General features: G+C 39.9%; 1 pseudogene; it reads left to right on the top strand.

Annotated features, from left to right (window-relative positions):
• Nucleotides 1–4,813: 4,813 nt before the first annotated feature.
• LOC113189367 (transmembrane protein 276 pseudogene) lies at nt 4,814–5,384 on the top strand (annotated as a pseudogene).
• Nucleotides 5,385–6,557: the final 1,173 nt, after the last annotated feature.

The following is a 6,557-nucleotide window of genomic DNA, read 5'->3' as shown; positions in this document are numbered from 1 at the left end:
TCTAGGTATGGACTAACTAGTAGTTATTCCCATGGTAGATTTGAAAATTGCTTAACAAAACAGTCAACAATTGGTTTATCAAAATTATCTCTTCAGAACCAAAGTGAAAATGTGCTTTTTTACATTCTTAAAGTGTGAAATGGAAAAAGAACAAGTAATGTCTCTTTCTATATATTCATAAATACAAGTGAGAAGTTCGTGGAAACATACTAACTGTACTTGCTAAATGTTCAGGAAGTAGGAACAAAAGGGCATTGGTTAAGTTTGTATTAAGACTTCATTCTAAATATGGTCTAGCTATCTTCTACATACTATTTTGTTTGGTTGGGATAGCAATGCCCTTACTTTTTCTTCTTTCTATTGTCTCTCAGACTCACCAGCAATTGGTGAAGCTACTTAATGAGGAACTCCTCTCCACTTGACTCCTGTTTTCTCCCTTCCTTTCCTCTCCCATTCTTTTTTCTCTCCTTCCTTTTCCTAACATCCCTTCCCTTCTTTTCTCTTCTTGCATCCTCCTCTTTCCTATCTTGTGTTATCCTTAATTCTGAGCACAGCAAATGATACAATGGAAGAAAAAGATGCTTTTATTGATTTGGTGAACAGCTGTCAAGATCCACTGAGCTCTAGGAACTGAGTTAGGCTATCCTGGCTACAGATAATACACTTGGTTCCAACCAAGTGTATATCCGGGGTGGTGGATACAACAAGCATAGTACTTGTAATTTAGCAGAGAACAGAGACAATCAGAGAGTAATAACAAAATGTGAAATGCATGTGGTGGTGGGTGTTCTGATAGAACAAGACACGAGTGATCTCAAAGTAAGAGAACTTCTCCCAATCCAAGGATGGCTCTGTACCATTTCTATGTTAAAATATAGAAACATGGTCTGAATATGAGGGAAGCTTTGAATTTCAAAGGATTTTATTAGATACTGATAACTGGTCAAATTTCTCCTGGCTATTGGATTTTTGAGCCTACAGCAAAGTTATTATGAAATTAACAAGGTGAATAAAAGATTCCTGAGTAAAGTTTATGAAATTCTGAGAAAAGTGCATATTATGTTTTTAAATCATGAATCAGTTTCCTTTTGTTTCACTTAAATTTGTTGCTTTGAGGCTTTTTTCCTTCTTCTCATATGGAGGACTAAACCCAGGGGCATTCCACCACTGAGCTATATCCCCATCCCTCTTTATTTTTTGTTTTGAGATGGGATCTCCATAAGTGGCCCAGGCTGCCCTGGAACTTGCAATCCTCCTGCCCCAGCGTCCTGAGTAGCTGAGATTACAAATTTGTGTTACTGCATTCAGCTGGTTTGGTTGTGTGAAAACTAGGATTTCTTTGCTCAAGTTCATATGCTGGAAGATAAAAAAAAAAAAAAAGAGTGGTGGTGGATAAAATAAAAACAGGCATAGTTCTTGTTCTTGTGGGCATTTGATAAAGAAAATAAAGTTAAACCTAGTTACCTTTAGTAAACCAGGCATTAAATATATAAAAGGAGGGAAAGGAATTCCAGCTTGGGTTTCTCAAAAGCAGAGCCTGGGAAAGAGCTGCTAATGTAATTTAAAAGTGAAAAATGCCCATAACTGCATCTTCAGAAGCCAGGAGATAGGAATATTTATCCAGTTATTCCCATTGGTTGAAGTCTGCATGTAAACTCTCCCAGATCCTGCCCTGTGCTTTGCATGTGGGCCACAAGAGCTCCTACTGGTTCTAGGATAAGGGAAGATTGCATAAAGATCTTCCCTTTGGGGCTAGACACTAAGAAGAATGTGCAAACAAAGGAATTGTTCCCTGCACCTGCATTGAAACAGAAAGACAGGGGTAGAGGGGACGTGACAGAACCAAGGCATTAACTGCAGATGGCATTTTAGGACTGCTTTTCCTGATGCAGAGCCAAAACAGGATTCAAATCTAAGCTAGGAAAAAGAAAATAGTATAATGCAAATCTATCTGCTCAACTGATCTTATAAAATGGGCTTGGGGATAACAACTAGCTAATCATACATCCCCATACTTATTTTTGCCAAATTGGGAAATATCCCAGAGTCATCCAAATCAAGTATCAAATATTTTGGTATTCTTGAATTTCTTTTCTCTGTGCTTAACCCCATGGTCCCATGGCTCAATGCTGTTTAAAGATGAGTTGATACCATGAGGAATGAAATAGGTAAGGAGCTACAGACAGAGACAATCAGGTAGATAGCATAGGTTTTTGCCACAGGAGTAAGGAAGGATGAAATTATCTCTAGTTATGCTTTTATTTGTATTTGAATAGTGTGTTCTCACCCATCCACTAGTATAGGATAATGCTGTTTTTCTCTGAGTAACAGTGTTGGGTGTGCTTGTATCATTTCATACCTGGCTAGGTATGTTTTGACAGGTAGAAGGATTTGTCTTGAAGTGATCTAAATGAAGGTGACAGTCAGTGCCCCGAAACCAAATTCATAGGCATTTGAAAGTCTTTTTTATATGTGCCTATATGATGAAAAGATTTCACGATAATGTTTGCAACTTGAATTTTTGTGCAAAAATGTTAACTGAGACTTAAGGTAAAAGCTATTTGGTAGAGTCCATTGTTCTACGTTTTCTGTAAGTTCTGTGTCTCAAAATTAAACTTCAGAAAATGTAGCATGACATATAAGTATATAAAAATATATGATTGATGAAAATGGGCTGAAAGTATAAGTTAGATAAAAAAAAAATAAAGAAATTTCACCATGCAAATAAACAGGTTTTGCTATAACCTTTTAGACTTTACCATTGGAAAACAAGTATGTTATGTAACCTTAAAAAAAAAAACTGTTATACATTATATGTGCTAATCTTTACATAAGGTACTTTTTCCTCTCAAAATTTTTATGATCTTCCTTTTTTTTCTAACAAATATGTTAATAGATTGCTTTCTGATTAATATCTTATATTTTTAAATAACATTGTTATAAATAATTTAAATCCCTTAATTTTGGATATTTGGTGGTTTCTAATTTTCCCCATTATAATTTTTACTGTAAGGAACATCTTGTTACATACATCCAGGCCCATCTGTGGACAAATCTTGGTGAGATAACCTAATAGAAGTGGAATAGCTCAAAGAAAAGTGATACACTTTCAATTATAGTTTAAATAGAGGTTATTGAGATTTTATTTTCAATCAAATGGAGTAACAGAAACTGAATTTATCCTCCTGCCTAGAATAATAAAAAGAATAAAATATATAAAATAGCCATTCATAAGACATTGGACATGAAGCAAAAGGGGACCATGATCCTTTAGAAAGTGAAGAAAATATAGTTGGGTCCTACAGCTGCCCTTGCTTACTTCCTCAAGAGACTGTCCAGGTCATGGCACAGGGAGAGGAGACCAGCATGGAGTCTGACAGACACCTGGAGTTGTGAAGTTAGAGTTCTCTCATCCAGGAGAGCAAAGTGCTTCAATTTCATAAGGCAGTGCCACAGAGGACAGAGCTGCTCAGACAGAGAACTCCAGAAATCTTCAAAGGGTCCCTGGCAAGTATTTGATTGAGTATCTGCTCTTGCATGCATGTGAGGAAACTATCTGAGGCCAGGGAAGAACAGGGTGCAGTATAGAAAAAAATCTCAGGATTCATATGCACTGGGTAGTATGCACAGAAGGATCTTGATTCAGGAATGTCAAACCACTGGCTTAAGACTGAGCCCTGCTCTAATGTATGTAGCATATCCTAAAAAAAAAAAAAAAAGCATCGTATGGTACCCAACTAAATCAACCACATCTCCAAACAATTGCTAAAGAATATTTATGGAAGCCAGGCAGGCAGAAACACACCTAGAGTGCCAAAATGTTCAAAAGTTCAAAAGTTAAATAGAGACATGGAATATATATATATATATATATATATATATATATATATATATATATTTTTTTTTTTTTAAAAGAAAAGATGAATGAACATTTTAGAAATAGAGACTATAATATTGAGATGAAAAAGTATACTGAATGGGATTAGGGGAAGATTATGTTATAGTGTAGAAGAAAAATATTAGTTATACTGAATTCATAATAACAGAATCTACCCAAAATGAAACAATTCAAAAAAGAAAACAAAAGGAATATCTGTGAGTGGTAGATGATGCAAGAGGCTCAAAAATACACACACACACACACACACACACACACACATATATGTATATAATTAAAAGTTCAAAAAGAAAGTACAGAGTAGTGGTGAACAGTAAAAAATAAAAAAGGAAAAAAAAGTAAAGAAACAGTGGTTGCATCAATCTAAATTTGATTAAAATTACAAACTCAATGTGCAAGAAGCTAAACTAGTAAAATCTACTTCTTCCAAGTGGTTAAAAGAGTGTTGCTGCTGTTATGAATACAGGATGGAGGCTGGGCCCCCTTGGCCTGGGCCACCAGAGGCCACCAGAGGCTGCAGGGCTGACCACTGTGGGCCTTCCCCAGGCCTCTGGCTTACTGCCTCTAGGAACTGTGAATGGCCGGATCCTTCCAAGTCAGAATAGCGCTTCCCTGAGCGCTGGGACAGGTCCAGGCCTCCCCAAAGGCCTGGGTGTCCTCGCCTTCAGTCTCTCTGGTCCAGAGCCCACTTGAGCTCACACCCGCCCTGGCCCTCTCCCAAGCTTTGTTCCCGCCTTTTCCAGTCGAATTAGTCCTCTGCACAGGTGTTCCCAGTGGCCTCTGGACTCTGGAAAGTTTAGGACTGTACCTATCTCATGATCTAGTCATGGGGCCCTGGAACCTGGGATTCCTGCAGAACTGCCCTTAGGGTTCCAAGACCTCTGCTTCTGTTCTTCCACACCAAGTTGAAACTCTCTCCCGTCTCCTCTGGCCTCCAAGCCCCAGGGTGAGTGGAGCACCGTCCTGTCCCCCCTGGTGCTGGGAATGGTTCCTCCATGGAGCCGTGAGTTCTGCGCAGTCAAGTTGAGGGGCTGCTGCTGGTTTCCTGCTCCAGGCTTTGGCTGCTGTCTCCATCCTGGTCCCAGGGCCGGGCACACGTTTAGATTGTCTCACTGGAGCCTGGGTGACCACAGTCATCGGCCTTCGACTTCCACTGGGGACACGGGGATGCTCCTCTGCTAACCTCCTCCTGGGCGGGGTCATGGTGCTGGCAGTGGCTGGCGACCACCTTGGCCCTGAAGGCTGCTCTGTGGCTGGTCAGGCAGCACTGTTGGTGGTCGAAGTGACCATCTTAATTGTTTCTATTTTCAGAGCCAACGTTTACAGGATGTGGGGGCAAGAGGGTGCAGATGCTAGGTGCAGTAGGCCTTCAGAGCCCACTTGGGGAGGAGAGGCTGCTGCTGCTACTGCCAAAGGAAGCTGGGCCCCGGCGGCAGGCAGTTGGGCCTGCTGCCAGGCCCTGCATAAGTGCCAGCAGTGGGAATGACAGCTGCACACAGCAAGGCAGGGCTCTCCCTTGGATACCAGCTCCCTTTCCACCAGCCTATCCCCTAGGAACAGGCTCTCCCTCCTGCGCAGTGGGCTTTCTGCAGGCTGATTGATCAGGAACGGAGCTTAGGTGCTGTCTCTTCTCCAGTCAAGTGCAGGAACTTGCCTAGACCTGAAAAGGCCAGGGTCCCAGACATATTTGGGGTCTGATTCTGTGAAGAGCAAAGTTGCAGGTTCAGAGAGGCTTGATCTCCAATAAACCTTAGGAATTCTAAAAAACAAAACAAAACAACACACACACACACACACACAAGCATGGAATTTGATTAACACTCACTGAGGGGTTTGCTTATAAAATTTCTGGACAGGGACAGGGCAATTCCCTAAAAACCTTGGATTTATATATTATTTGGCAATTATTTATAAAATTGGTGGGAAAGAGAGAAAACTAATCATCTGGGACAATGTATACATGAAGTGAATTGTTTTTTGTTTTGAATCTCTTTGAAAATGCATTTATTTATTAAAATAAACTTGCTTAAAACAGACGGTGGAAAATGTAAATAAACGATGCTCCCTTTCCTTATTCTCTACTCTGGTTGATCCTCTGAGCCCCATTTTCTTTTGTATTTGGACACCATGGAATGAAATGATGAATTTCCCCCCCCCCCTTTAATTGTTTTTATGATGGTGCTAAAATATTTTAAAAAATCACTAAAGAAAGAACAATGACCATTGTGACAAGTGCACTTGGGTCATCACATGGAAACAGCTGGAAAACACTGTCCCCTTGTAAGCTTCATAAATCATGCCTGGCAGAAGGCATCACCCACTGTTAACTCCCCTGGAAAAGACTATAATGTTAGAAGTTGCAGATGGCTCTAGAATCAGAGACATTAAAAACTACTTTCAGATCTTGGATTTTTAGCCTTGATAGCCTTAGAATTCAAGGGATTTGGAGTGTGCCCTGTGATGATATCTTGGTGAATTAGGGAATGTGCTATTGGTTAAGTAGAAGACCTAGGAGGCTAAGGGAAATTAAGACAGTAAAGAGGGAAATAAAATACTTTGGGAATATTCAGGTTCTAACTACCTTCCTTTCTTTCTAATTTGGCTTTCTTTCTAAAAGTTTTTTTTTTCTAATAATGGAACATTTCAGATACATACAAAT

This window comes from Urocitellus parryii, chromosome 10, assembly GCF_045843805.1.
Source record: "Urocitellus parryii isolate mUroPar1 chromosome 10, mUroPar1.hap1, whole genome shotgun sequence".
Lineage (NCBI taxonomy): Eukaryota > Metazoa > Chordata > Mammalia > Rodentia > Sciuridae > Urocitellus > Urocitellus parryii.
The sequence above is the reverse complement of the archived record's forward strand: the minus strand, read 5'-3'. Positions and strand labels throughout refer to the sequence as shown.